Here is a 15,239-nt window from a genome sequence, read left to right as displayed (position 1 = left end):
TCTGTAGCCCATACAAGATGCATGGCACCAACATCTGCATCTGGTAAGGGTCTCAGCCTGCTTTCACTCATGGTGAAAGGTGAAGGGAAGTCGGTGTGTGCAGAAATCATTCAGCAAGAGAAGAAGCAAGAGAGGCAGGAGGTGCCAAGCTCTTTTTAACAATCAGCTCCCACAGGAACTGATAGAGCAAGAAATCACTCATTACCACAAGGATAGCACCAAGCCATTCATGAGAAATTCACCCCCATGGCCTAAACACCTCCCCTTAGGCCTCATCTCCAACACTGGGGATCAAAGCTCAATGTGGGGTTTGGGGACACAAACACCCAAACTGTAGCAAACATACAAGTGACATACTATTGAAAGATGGATTTATCTTATGTTTCTTTTTCTTTTTTCTTTCTTTCTTTTTTTTTATTTTTTATTTTTTTAGAAGGAGCCTTACTCCGTTGCCCAGGCTGGAGTGCAGTGGCATGATCTCAGCTCACTGCAACCTCCACCTCCTGGGTTCAAGCAATTCTTCTGCTTCAGCCTCCTGAGTAGCTGAGATTACAGGCGGGCACCACAATACAGAACTAATTTTTGTCTTTTTAGTAGAGTGGGGTTTCACCATGTTGGCCAGGCTGTTCACCCCAGTGACTCTCCCCTTAAACAATTGGCAGTTGTAGGAAGGAGCAAAAGATGCACAATTGTGTGGAGAACAAGGGTAGTATCCCATTACTTGTTATTTAGGATTCCGTGGCATGTACTCATTCTTGAATAATTTACTCAAAAAAAAAAATGGGAAGCTTCCAAATCTTGGTGATTATATATAGTGCCGCAGGAACATGGGAGTGTGGATATCCCCTTGATAAACTGACTTCCTTTCTTTTGGGTATATACCTAGCAGTGGGATTGCTGGATCATGTTGTAGTTCTATTTTTAATTGTTTGAGGAGCATCCATACTATTCTCATAGTGGCTATGGAGAATAATTTACATTCTAATTTAGTACTAATTTGTATTCCCACCAACAGCATACAAGGGTTCCTTTCTTTTTCTCCACTTGAATAAGATCTAATGTTTAATAGCACAACAGGGTGATTACAGACAACAATCATTTATTGCACATTTAAAAATAACTAAAAGAGTATAAACGAAATGTTTGTAACACAAATAAATGATAAATGCTTGAGGTGATGGATACTCAGTTTACCCTAATGTGATTATTACACATTGTATGCCTGTATCAAAATATCTCATGTACCCCATAAATATGTACACCTACTGTGTACCCATAATTTTTTTAAGTAAGCACTTTCAGAAAGGATGCTTCTCAGAACTCACAAACATTGCATTTTTATACTTTCATAGTTGAAAAATATAAATCAGTTTTGTTAAAGGTGGTGCATTAGAGAGTAGGAAGATGAGGCCCGGAAGATTTCACGTATTTTAACATGTTGTTCCTCAGGAAGCTTTATATGGATATCTGGAAATTTTAAGAAGCCACCCTAGGATACCCCAAAAGAAGTCTGCGGTCACACACTGCTCACAAACAGAGCGTAAGGCAGAGGGCACTGTTTCGATGCATCCTCTATCCAGCTGGAAAGCCAGAAATATTATTTTCGTAGTCAAATGATTAAAATAGTAATGGTTTATTTACTCTCCCCAAGTGTAGTTGGGAAATACATGAGGTTAAAATTCAGGCATCTGAGTTTCTGTTTCTCCTCCTCCAACTATGAAGGTAAGTTGGTCTCTCCCTGTGCCCATCGTGGCAAGTGTCTGCCCAGGCCCTTGACCAGAGAGAGAGGAAGCAATGATGACAGAGCTAGGCAAGCCCAGACCTCATATGAGCCTCCTCTGTAATTTTGGATAGTTCTGGAAACTAAACCATCGGCCTTAATTGCCTATGCCGGGAATCCTGTGCACACCAGGCCACATTTCTCAGCAGCTTGCCTGTGACGTGCCCCTAAAAAAACAGCTCAGACCTGCTCCACAGGGGCATTCATCTTGTCAGCTGAAGAGGGTGAGCTCATTTTAGGTACATTGCTGTAAACAACCAAAAGATCCGCTCTCCTTAGCATAGACCTGACTCAACTATGTCTCTGCACATGATCTCCCTTTTGCAACACAACTGCACCGAGAAGCTACACACTTTCACCTTCCAGCAGATCTTGGTCAGATACATTGCAGTGAACTTCCCACTCTCTTCCCACTCTCTCCAAATTCAGTCACTGAAACCACAACCACCCCACCACTGTAACAACAGAACCAATTTCAATGGTTAGACGCCATTCCCAAGCTGAATCTCTCAGGCTAGAACAAATGAACAAGCTCCTTGTGCTATCAGCATTAATATTTGCGGTGTCAAGTGGGCATTGTATAGATTTTCCCCACTATCCACACATCAGACTGTGAGGTGGGTAGAAGGGCATGATGGCCACTTTACAGATAAGAAAGCCAAGTTAAAATCAGTTGCCCAAAGTTATGGCTTACAGTGACAGAATTGGCCCATGAATTCATTACCCTTTCATTCCACTACAGTGTCAGTCAAATTTTAAAAACAAGCCCAAAAATATATTTCCACGTATGTTTTATTTTCATCCTAGGATTTTGAGTTGTCTTGTTAATATTAATTTACTTAAGTTTCACAGGAAGAATACTATTGAAGTTTCTATTACTACATTTCAGTGACTGTATGCTAAAAGGGAATGATATGACTTGCAAATATGTTTTGAGAAATGTTCTATGAATACGCCTAAAATTCATGATTTCTACCCAATTAAAATTTTGTATTCATGAGAAATAGTTTAAGGAAGAGAAAATATACCACATATTTTTATTTGATGCTTTTTAACAATTATGAAGAAAAAATTGATGAGAAAAAGTACAGACTCTACTCTTAGATTTTTTTCTTTTTCTTTTGTTTGTCTTGTTTTGTTTTGAGACAGGGTCTTGCTCTGTCTCCCAGGCTGTAGTGCCATCATGGCTCACTGCATGCAGCCTTGACCTCCTGGGCTCAAGTGATCCTCCTGCCACAGCCTTCCGAGTAGCTGGGACTATAGGTGCATGCCACCATGCCTGGCTAATTTTTATTTTTATTTTTGTAGAGGCAGGGTCTCACTATGTTGACCAGGCTGGTCTCTAACTCCTGAGATTACAGGCATGAGCCACCACGACCAGCCCAGACTATAACCTGAAATACATTTTTCAAATATGTGTTAAGAACTAGTTGTGTGGAGGCTACTTTGCTAAAGAGTATCTGTTCACTGGAACGTTCAGTTTTGAGAAAATAATTATTTTATAGGCTTATCAATGGCCATTGTCTTGAGTAAACTAAAATATTTACATAAATGATCTTGAGAGGAGATTGACAACAAAGAGCCAGGTTATAGAGCAATCTTCTCTTGAGCCTGGATTTGTTCGGATGAATGATTACATAATGATGTCCAGTGGGAATGGTAGGATGTGACAGCTGTTTGACAGCCTGTCGATTTTACAAATGAAGCAACTGAAGCCAAGTGAAGTTATGTCTTGCTCAAGCTTCTAAGGATAAGCTGAGTCTGAAACCTAGATTTTCTTTTATTTTTCTTTATTTTAATTTTTATAGATTTAGGAGATACAAGTGCAATTATGTCACGTCAATATAGTGTATGGTGGTGAAGTCTGAGCTTTTAGTGTAACCATCACCTGAATTGTGTACATTGTACCCATTAAGTAATTTTCATCCCTCACCCCCTTCCCACCCTTCCACCTTTCTGAGTCTGCAGTGTCTACTATTCTATTCTTCATGTCCGTGTATGCACATCATTTAGGCCCCGCTTATAAGTGAGAACATGCAGTATTTGACTTTCTGAGTTATTTCACTTAAGATAATAGACTCCATTTCCATCCATGTTGCTGTAAAAGACATAATTTCATTCTTTTTTATGGCTGAATAGTATTCCATGGTGTGTGTGTGTGTGTGTGTGTGTGTGTGCATATATCACATTTTCTTTATCCAATCATCCCTTGATGGACATTTAGGTTGATTTCATATCCTTGATATTGTGACTAGTGCTTCAATAAACATACAAGTGCAAGTATCTTTTTGATATGATGATTTCAGGTTTTCTGATAGTAAGCCATTTGCTGGTTTCAGCAAACCCTAGGTTCTCTTCTAAAGGAAAATTTCTCTACCTGGCAGCTTTGCAAAATTTATTCAGGGAAATTAATTTCAGGTTGGCCACTCCCAAGGCTATGCTTCTGCAGAGAACTTGGATATGCTTCTGAGGTGTATTTTTTCCCATCAAGAAATAACACTGGAAATTATAGTAACACATTTTACATTTAAAATTCATATTTTAAATTGATTGTACAAGGTGAAAATGGGAAATATTTCTTCACTTGTCTTAAGAATGTCCATATGCATAGGCATGGGCAAGGACTTCATGTCTAGAACACCAAAAGCAATGGCAACAAAAGCCAAAATCGACAAATGGGATCTAATTAAACTACAGAGCTTCTGCACAGCAAAAGAAAGTACCATCAGAGTGAACAGGTAACCTACAGAATGGGAGAAAATTTTTGCAATCTAATCATCTGACAAAGGGCTAATATCCAGAATCTACAATGAACTCAAACAAATTTACAAGAAAAAAACAAACAACCCTGTCAAAAATGGGCAAAGGATATGAACAGACACTTCTCAAAAGAAGACATTTATGCAGCCAAAAGACACATGAAAAAATGCTCATCATCACTGGCCATCAGAGAAATGCAAATCAAAACCACAATGAGATACCATCTCACACCAGTTAGAATGGTGATCATTAAAAAGTCAGGAAAAGGCATTTTCCGGCAAGCCAAGGGCTGTCTGCATCTCGGGAGTGGGGTCAGCAGGAGAAACTCTACAGCTATGGGAGAGCCTGCGTTCACCTCTTTTCCAAGCCTGCTTATTCTGGGGAAGCTCAAAAGAAACACGATGCCCCGGGCTTTACAGAAGAAACAAGAAATCCACGTGGCCAAGGCCCATCGGAGACGAGCTGCGAGGTCTGCTCTCCCCATGAGACTCACCAGCTGCGTCTTCCAGAGGCCGGTGACAAGGATCAGGTCTCATCCTGACAACCAGGTTAGACGCAGAAAAGGGGATGAGCACCTGGAGAAGCCTCAGCAACTCTGCGCCTACCGGAGAATGTAGGCCCTGCAGCCCTGCAGCAGCCAAGGAGAAGGTTCAAGTCTGCTGCATTTGGAGAGCGTCTTAAGTATCCTTGCACCAGGGATGGCCAGTGAATCTCTGGACAGAGCTGGTGCTGAGCATGTGCACAGCTGGCCCGAGGCCACCCCTGGGCAGTTTCCAGCTGTGGCAGGGGGGCCAACCCCAGGAGTGGGTTGTCAGCTCCCACTGCCCCTCTCTGGCCAATTGGTGACTCATGCAGATATCCGGAGACAGGCAAGGAGGGTGAAGAAAGCCAGGGAGAGACTGGCCGAGGCCTTGCAGGCAGATAGCCTGGCCAGGCAGGCAGATAATGCTGACAGGTGGATGAAGTGCAGGAGAAGGGGGTGCTGAGAAGCTGTGGGGTGTGGCCCCGGAGTTGGGGGGTGAGTCAGCGGGGACAGTCCTGGGTTTTGAATCCCTATCTTTTAATGCCCGTCCTCTTTCCTGCTATGAATTGTCACACGTTGTACTTCCCCACCTGTTCTTTATTAAAAGCATTTAAAGGCAAAAAAAAAAAAAAAAAAAAGTCAGGAAACAACAGGTGCTGGAGAGGATGTGGAGAAATAGGAACACTTTCACACTGTTGGTGGGACTGTAAACTAGTTCAACCATTGTGGAAGTCAGTGTGGCGATTCCTCAGGGATCCAGAACTAGAAATACCATTTGACCCAGGAATCCCATTACTGGGTATATACCCAAAGGATTATAAATCATGCTACTATAAAGACATTTGCACACATATGTTTATTGCGGCACTATTCACAATAGCAAAGACTTGGAACCAAGCCAAATGTCCAACAATGATAGACTGGATTAAGAAAATGTGGCACATATACACCATGGAATACTATGCAGCCATAAAAAGGGATGAGTTCATGTCCTTTGTAGGGACATGGATGAAGCTGGAAACCATCATTCTCAGCAAACTATCGCAAGGACAAAAAACCAAACACTGCATGTTCTCACTCATAGGTGGGAATTGAACAATGAGAACACATGGACACAGAAAGGGGAATATCACACACTGGAGCCTGTTGTGGGGTGGGGGGAGCGGGGAGGGATAGCATTTGGAGATACACCTAATGTTAAATGATGAGTTACTGGGTGCAGCACACCAACATGGCACATGTATACATATGTAACAAACCTGCACGTTGTGCACATGTACCCTAAAACTTAAAGTATAATAAAAAAAAAGAATGTCCATATGAAGATTTCTCGTACTTTAAAATTTTTATGATAAAGGTGAGAAAATGTAGCTAGTAAGCTTTGATTTGACCTCTGGTAACAATGCGTGTTTCACCATTTTCCAGACTGGGAAACTGGTGTATGTCCTACATTTCAATTCCTTATAACTCTACATTTCTTGAGTTAATCAAAAATAAAAATTGTCCAATGTTATTTCATGCGGTATTCAATTACTATTTCCCATTGACTGTATAATGATTTTTGTTCACATATAGAAAATAGCTTAAAGTGGGATACATATTGTTGAATGATTATTTTTTCTAATAGAACTTTTGTCTGTTGGTTACATGAACTTCTATTTTGAGTTTCCAGGCAATTTAATGTTTATTTATCTTTAATTTTTTATTTTTATCTATTATTTTAGTAACAGACATTAAGCTCCCTATTGAACGTCTCCTGTCTATTTACTATTAGATACAGAGACACTGAATCTTTATTCATAAGAGGAAGAGCTTATTTCCTCATTTTTGTCATAGTTCCCAAAGTGCTTTTTTTGGATGATTTCATTTCTTCTTCCAAGAAGAAAATTGGTCAACCTTCCTTTAAAAGTTACATTGTACATCAAGTGTTCTGCTGTTTCATTGAGTCATAAATGAGAAACAGAATGTATTATAACATAGCTTTCATTCTGTGTGGAGAGCTGTGTGGGTGGGTGTTAGCATTATTTATTTATTTATTTTTTAAAAAGACAAACACTCCTTTATTCTCCTGTTCCAGATTCTATAAATCTGGACTTCCATCTGAGCTCCTGAAATCATGTAATTTATATCCATCTCTGCTTTCCTGATATGAAGGCTAAATGTAGAGATTTTTAGAACAAGACTTGTTCAGCTTGAGCTAGAACTAAAATTTTTATTTATTATCACACTTAAAGTAAACCTTTCCAGCTTTCAAATTTTTTTCCTATAATCTGATTATTTGGTGAAGAATAAAAATAAGAAGCCAGAACTTTGTTTTTAAAAAGCATTAAGTATGAGTATGTACATTAAAAAAATTCAGTAATGATTGATAGTGATATCTATTTTACCGTAGTGACATTGAAGAGGTTTTATATCTTACTGTATTAGGTATTCTCGAATATTTTCAACTTTAAACCTTCAAAATTCATTCAGAAATTATTTACGTGTCTTCTTTATGATTAGGATTCTGTATAAGAATTCATTTGAAAGAGATTCCCACTTCTTAAAAAATTTGAAACCATCGCTTAGAAGACTTTCCATTATAAAAGTACCACATTTTTATTAACAATATTTAGAACATATAAAAGACTTAAAACATGCCAATGATCCCAGCTATACACAACCACTGTTGATGTGCAGTATTTCTTTTTCTTTTCTTAAACATTTTCTCCCCTCTATATGTTTTTATTTATTGATTGGCTAAACTTCAACTTTTATTTCAGACACAGGAGGTACATGTGCAGGTTTGTTACATGGCTATATTTCATCCAGGTAATAAGCATAGTACCTAATAGGTAGTTTTTCAATCCACGCTCCCTCCCTCTCCATCTCTAGTAGTCCACAGTGTCTTTTTTTCCATGTTTATGTCCATGTGTGCTCAATGTTTAGCTCCCACTTATAAGTGACAGCATGTGGTATTTGGTTTGCTGTTCCTGCATTAGTTTGCTTAGGATTATGGCCTCCAGCTCCGTCCATGTTCCTGTGAAAGACATGATGTCATTCTTTTTTATGGCTGCATAGTATTCCATGGTATGTAGGTATTGCATTTTCTTTGTCTAATCCACCACTGATGGGCATCTAGGTTGATTCCATGTCTTTGCTATTGTGAATAGTGTAGTGATGAACATATGAGTGCGTGTGTCTTTTGAGTATAATGATCTTATTTTCCTTTAGGTATATACCCAGTAATGGGATTGCTAGGTTAAACAGTAGCTCTGTTTTAAGTTCGTAAGGAAATCTCTGAACTGCTTTCCACAGTGGCTTAACTAATTTTCAGTTCCACCCACAGTGTATGTGTTCTTTTTTCTCTGCAGCCTTCCAGAATTTTCTGTTTTTTGACTTTTTAATAATAGCCATTCTGACTGGTGTGTGATGATATTTCACTGTTGTTTTGATTTGCATTTAACTGATCTGTGCTGATGAGTATTTTTTCAGTTTGTTGGCTGCTTGTATACCTTCTTTTGAGAAGTATCTGTTCATCTCCTTTGCCAGTTTTTTAATGGAATTTTTTTCTGGTTGATTTAAGTTCCTAATAGATTTTGGATATTAGACTTTTGCTGGGTACACAGTTTGCAAATATTTTCTCCCATTCTGTAGGGTGTCTGTTTACTTTATTGGTAGTTTCTTTTGCTTCCCTGTATATATATATTTAAAACATTTTGATAATTATACTATATATGTATTTTTCCATGCCTTAATTTTATATGTATTTTCCATAGAATTATTATCTCAGTATTATTATATCTCTGGGAAAGAGATAGGTGCCCAGATGGTTTTTCATAGATGCCTAGCTAATTATTTGAAAGTATGATTTGGACATGATTTGATTTGGCAATGGCGTGATAATTCATGGAGCTTGTCATCATTAATCTATAATGCTATTTTTATTATATACTAGATTCTCAAAGGAATTTGAGTCTATTTCTATACTTTGTTTTCTTCTATTGGTTTATCTCTCTAGTGATAGCAGGCAGATTTGTACGATGATCCCTGCCTCCTGGTATTCATACCCGTGTGTAATCCCCTCCCCTTGAATGTGGGCTGGACCCAGTGACTTGCTTCTAATGAACTGAATACTGAAAAAGTGATGGGATGTCACTTCTGCAATTGGATTACAAAAACTGAGACCTCCATCTTACTGGTACTCTGTCACTCTCTCTCTCGTCCTCTCGCTTGCTCTGCTAAAGCCATCTGCCATGTTATGAGTTGCCCTGTGGAGAAACTCATGTGACAAGAGAATGAGCAAGATCGCTAGCCAACAGCTGAGGAGGAACCGAGGTCATCAGTCCAACAGCCTGCAAGGAACTGAATCCTTCCAACAACCAAGTGAGTGAGCTCGGAAGCAGGTCTTACCCTAGTTGAGCCTTGAGATGACTGTGGCCCCAGTAGACATGTTGATTGAAGCCTTGTGAGACACCCATAGTCAGAGAACTCAGCTAAATCATGCCCTGATTCCTGACCCACAAAACTATGAGATAATAGGTGTGTGTTGTTTTAAGCCAATATGTTTTGGGGAAATTTGTTATGCAGTAATAATTAACTAACACACTAATCCTGCCACAAAATGCTTTAGTTCCTATAGTCTTACATGCTTTAATATTTGATAAAAATAGTTCTGCCTCATCTTATTTTTTCCAAATTTTTTCCATTTAATCCTCCAGGCGAGCTTATTATAATTTTTTCAAATACCTCCCGAATTCCTGTTGCTTTTTAAATTGAATTTTTGAAAGTTGATTTGATAATTTTAGAGTTTTGAGTTTTTCTATATAGGGACATTTACTCAATTCTCCTTTTATGTCTCTTCAGTAAAATTGTAATATTTTCTTTTTATTTGTCCTGTGTGTTAACTGCTAAGATGATTTCTAATTATTTATTTTTGTCTTGTTATTATGAGGTTTTGTTTAATCCTTTTTTTCTTATTATGATTTTGTAGATAGGTAAACTACTCATTTTTGTAAATAACATTTTTAACCAGCCACATTATTTTATCCTTCTATGCAGTCCTGTAATCTCCAAAGTATGACAATTACGCATCTTCTTTTCTAGTACATATACTTTCCTTATTTATTTTTATTCGCTTGCATTAAATTTTACTTCCAGAACAATGGACAATAATTGTGATAGCACCATTGTTTTGTTTGTGAAATTTGAATGGAAAATTGAAAGTTTACTGTTAAATTTGTTGCTAGCTTTTGATATGATTAAGTATAAGAATTGATCAATTTTGCTTTGTGTCAGAAATGGGTGTTGTATTTTATGTCATTTCTGCATTTATTGAGATATTTACCTGATTTTTTATGTGAACTACTAAAATTAGAAGTTATGTAATAGATTCTCTAATGTTCACCAATGTAGCGACTATATAATATTTCATCAGGTGAAAAGCATTATAGCTTGTATATCTATGCAAACCAGTTTTTGCTTTTGTAAACACCTATTTGATAAACATATTTACATAGATTACTTTATCCTTTGTTAAAAATAATAATGGGTAACACATGGAAATGTCTGTATCTCAGGTACTTTACAATCTTTCTATTTACTAACTCATTTGTTAACAATTACAATCACCTTATGAAATAGGCATTATTATGATATCCATTTTACAGATGAGATAACTGAGGCATAGATAAGTTAAATAACTTGCCCAAGTATATTAGTCCATTTTCACACTGCTGATAAAGACGTACCTGAGACTGGGAAGAAAAAGAGATTTAACTGGACTTACAGTTCCACATCACCGGGGAGGCCTCAGAATCATGGCAGGAGGTGAAAGGCACTTCTTACATGGCGGAGGCAAGAGAGAAATGAGGAAGATGCAAAAGCGAAAACCTCTGATATAACCGTCAGATCTCGTGAGACTTATTCACTACCATGAATGGGGGAACTGCCCCCATTATTCAAATTATCTCCCACTGGGTCCCTCCCACCACATGTGAGAATTATGGGAGTCCAATTCACGATGAGATTTGGGTGGGGACACAGAGTCAAACCATATAATTCCACCCCTGGCCTCTTCAAATCTCATGTCCTCACATTTCAAAACCAATCATGCCTTCCCAAGAGTCTCTCAAAGTCTTAAGTCATTTCGGCATTAACCTGGAAGTCCACAGTCCAACTCATCTGATACAAGGCAAGTCTCTTCCACCTATGAGCCTGTAAAATCAAAAGCAAGCTAGTTACTTCCTAGATACAATGGGATACAGATATTGGGTAAATACTGCCATTCCAAATGGGAGAAATTGGCCAGAACAAAGGAGTTACAGGGCCCATGCAAGTCTGAAATCCAGCAGGGCAGTCAAATTTTAAAGCTCCAAAATGATCTCCTTTGATTCCATATCTCACATCCAGGTCATGCGATGCGAGAGGTAGGTTCCCATAGTCTTGGGCAGCTCTGCCCTTGTGGCTTTGCAGAGTATAGCCCCCCTCCTGGCTGCTTTCGCGGGCTAATGTTGAGTGTCTGTGGCTTTTCCAGGTGTATAGGGCAGGCTGTTGTTGGATCTACCATTTTGGGGTCTGGAGGACCGTAACCCTCTTCTCACAGCTCCACTAGGTGGTGCACCAGTAGGGACTCTGTGTTGGGGCTCTGACCCCACATTTCCCTTATGTACTGCCCTAGCAGAGGTTCTCCATGTGGGCCCTGCCTGTGTAGCAAACTTTTGCCTGGGCATCCAGGCATTTCCATACATCTTCTGAAATCTAGGAGGAGGTTCCCAAACCTCAATTCTTGACTTCTGTGCAACTGCAGGCTCAACACCATGTGGAAACTGCCAAGGTTTGGGGCTTGCATCCTCTGAAACCATGGACCAAACTGTATGTTGGTCCCTTTTAGCAATGGCTGGAGTGGCTGTGACACAGGGCACCAAGTCCCCATGCTGCACACAGCATGAGGACCCTGGGCCCAGCCCATGAAACCATTTTTTCCTCCTATGCTTCTGGGTCTGCGATGGGAGGGGCTGCCATGAAAACCTATGACATGCCCTGGAGACATTTTCCCCATTGTCTTGGGGATTCACATTCGAATTTTTGTTACTTATGCAAATTTATGCAACCAGGTTAAATTTCTCCTCAAATGGGTTTTTCTTTTCTACTGCATCATCAGGCTGCAAATTTTCTGAGCTTTTATGCCCTGTTTCCCTTTCAAAATGGAATGCTTTTAACAGCACCCATGTCACCTCTTAAATGCTTTTCTGCTTAGAAATTTCTTTCACCAGATACTCTAAATCATCTTTCTCAAGTTCAAAGTTCCACAAATCTTTAGGGCAGGGGCAAAATGCCACTAGTCTCTTTGGTAAAACATAACAAGAGTCACCTTTGCTCCAGTTCCTAACAAGTTCTTCATCTCCATCTGAGGTCACCTCAGCCTGGGCCTTATTGTTCATATCACTATCAGCATTTTTGTCAAAGCCATTCAACAAATCACTAGGAGGTTTCAAACTTTCCTACATTTTCCTGTCTTCTTCTGAGCCCTCTAAACTGTTCAACCTCTGCTTGTTACCCAGTTCCAAAGTTGCTTCCACATTTTCGGGTATCTTTTCAGCAACACCTCACTCCTGGTACCAACTTACTGTATTAGTCATTTTCACACTGCTGATAAAGACATACCTGAGACTGGGAAGAAAAAAAGGTTTAATTGGACTTACAGTTCCACATGGCTGGGGAAGCCTCAGAATCATGGTGGAAGGCAAAATGCACTTCTTACCAGGTGGTGGCAAGAGAAAAATGAGGGAGATGCAAAAGTGGAGACCCCTAATAAAACCATCAGCTCTCATGAGACTTATTCACTACCACAGGAACAGTATGGGGGAATCACACCCATGATTCAAATTATGTCCCACCAGGTCCCTCCCACAACATGTGAGAATTATGGGAGTACAATTCAAGATGAGATTTGGGTGGGGACACAGAGCCAAACCATATCACCAAGTAAGTGTCAGAACCAAGATACAAATCAGGTAGACTGGGCCTTGTTACAAACTAGACAATGGACACTACTATAGTCAAAATATAGAACATTTCCTTCACACCAAAAACTGTCTTCCAGCATTTATGCATTCAGTTTCCTATCCTGCCTAGCTCCAGGCAATCACTGATGTTTGCTTATCTCTATAGATAAGTTTTCTTGGACTTTTCTATAAATAGAATCACATTGTAAGTCTTCTTTTACATCTAACTTGTTTTGCTCAGTATAATGTTTTTCAGATTCACTCATGTTGTTGCATATATCATTAGTTTGTTCCTTTTCCTTGTTAAGTAGTATGCCATTGTATGGATTTACCACAATTAGTTTATCTATTCACCTATAAATGGACATTTTGTTGGTTTTTCATTTTTAGCTATTATAAATATAGCTGCTGTGAACATTTGTATACCCGTTTTGTGGACACGGTATTATTTCTCTTGGGTAAATAAGTGTACAACATGTCTTCGCTTACATCAATACTGGAATGTCTTGACTTCTAAATTCTCATAACCACTCTTCTATTAAGTTTTGCTTGTAAAAATATATAAACTACTATTAAAATTTTTAAGTTCTTTTCAGACTCTGTCATCTCAGTGCTGTCATCTATTGCTTGCATTTTTCATTCAGCTCAAGGCTTTCCTGGTTTTTTGTGTGACTAGCACTTTTTGATTAAAACGTGGATACTCAGAAATACAAATACTTTCATCAAAAAACAAAAATTTCACTGCTGCCTATTTATAGTCGTTTTCCACCACTGCACCTAGCCCCAGGCAACCACTGGTCTGCTTTCTGTTTCTATAACTTTGCCTGTTCTAGAGATTTCATATAAAATGAAATCAGATAATATATAGTCATTTGTGACCGAGCGCGGTGGCTCACACCTGTAATCCCAGCACTTTGGGAGGCTGAGGTGGGTGGATCACAAGGTCAGGAGTTCAGCCTGGCCAACATGGTGAAACCCCATCTCTACTAAAAATGCAAAAATTAACTGGGCGTAGTGGCACATGTCTGTAATCTCAGCTACTTGGGAGGCTTTAGCAGGAGAATCGCTTGAACCCGGGAGGCGGAGGTTGCAGTGAGCCGAGATCATGCCACTGCACTCCAGCCTAGGCAACAGAGCAAGACTGCGTCTAAAAAACAACAACAACAAAAAATATATAGTCATTTGTGTCTAGCTTCTTTTACTTAGCATAATATTGAGGGTCAGCCATGATTTTTCATGAATTAATAGTCCATTCCTTTTATTGCTGAGTAGTATTCCATTGTATGAATGTACCAAATTGTTTACTCATTTACCATTTGGAGGAGATTTAGGTTGTTTCCAATTTCGTACTATTCCGAGTAATTCTGCTATGAACATTCATATTCATTTCTCTTGAGTAAATACTTAGAGTGAAATTGCTGGTCCTACCGTAAGTAAATGTTTAACTTTTTAGAAAACTGCAAAATTGTTTTCCAAAGTGACCAAACCATTTTACATTCTGACTGACATGTGCGAATTTCCATTTTCCTTACATTCTCCAGAGGTCATTTAAGCTATGTGTGCTGTATCCAATGAGCAATGATTCCTCCTCCTTGTCCTCTCCCCAACTCTTGTCCTCGACCTACTGTGTACATATACTACATGGCATGTAGTTAAAATTACCTACTTTATCCTGCACTGGGGCTTGGTGTTTAGGGGGAGTTCACATTCACTTGCCTATGGGTTGTAGATCTTCCCACACACTTGGCTGAAATCAGTTTGGCCTATTAGCTCTTTGATTCAGTGTTTTTTTCAGTTTCCTCCTTTTTTTTGTACTACACTGTTTTCTGCTACCGCAATACTTCAAAATCTGACTATGTCATCTGTAATGTTTACTTTTCTGAAGGAAAGGTTCGCCACTCACTTCCTAGATAATATGCGATGATAAAAACTTGGCACAATTTATGACACTGGAACTGGTTTTCTAGTATGTGTCAATTCCTCTAAGTCCAAGAACTGTCATCCTCCTTTAAATGTATATCTTATGCTGCCCTAAATTGGCTATGATGTTTGTAATCTGCTAGTACTCGAAGTAGCCATTGGGGCTTATGTAAGAAAGTGGCCTACTACTCACCTGTGGCAGATGGAAAAGAGGGGTACTGCTGCCAAAAAGCCCATCTGCTCCCATTGTCTGTGGACTATTTTCAAAGCA

At 39.1% G+C, this 15,239-nt stretch overlaps 1 long non-coding RNA gene and 1 pseudogene across 1 annotated transcript in view; both read left to right on the top strand.

Annotated features, from left to right (window-relative positions):
* The window catches only part of LOC134736839 (uncharacterized), a 95,305-nt gene that overhangs the window by 49,686 nt on the left and 30,380 nt on the right, over positions 1 to 15,239 (top strand). The gene's annotated exons all lie outside the window — the stretch shown is intronic.
* Positions 4,876 to 5,503, top strand: LOC129482887 (methyl-CpG-binding domain protein 3-like 2; annotated as a pseudogene).

This window comes from Symphalangus syndactylus, chromosome 5 (genome assembly GCF_028878055.3).
Source record: "Symphalangus syndactylus isolate Jambi chromosome 5, NHGRI_mSymSyn1-v2.1_pri, whole genome shotgun sequence".
NCBI lineage: Eukaryota > Metazoa > Chordata > Mammalia > Primates > Hylobatidae > Symphalangus > Symphalangus syndactylus.
The sequence above is the reverse complement of the archived record's forward strand: the minus strand, read 5'-3'. Positions and strand labels throughout refer to the sequence as shown.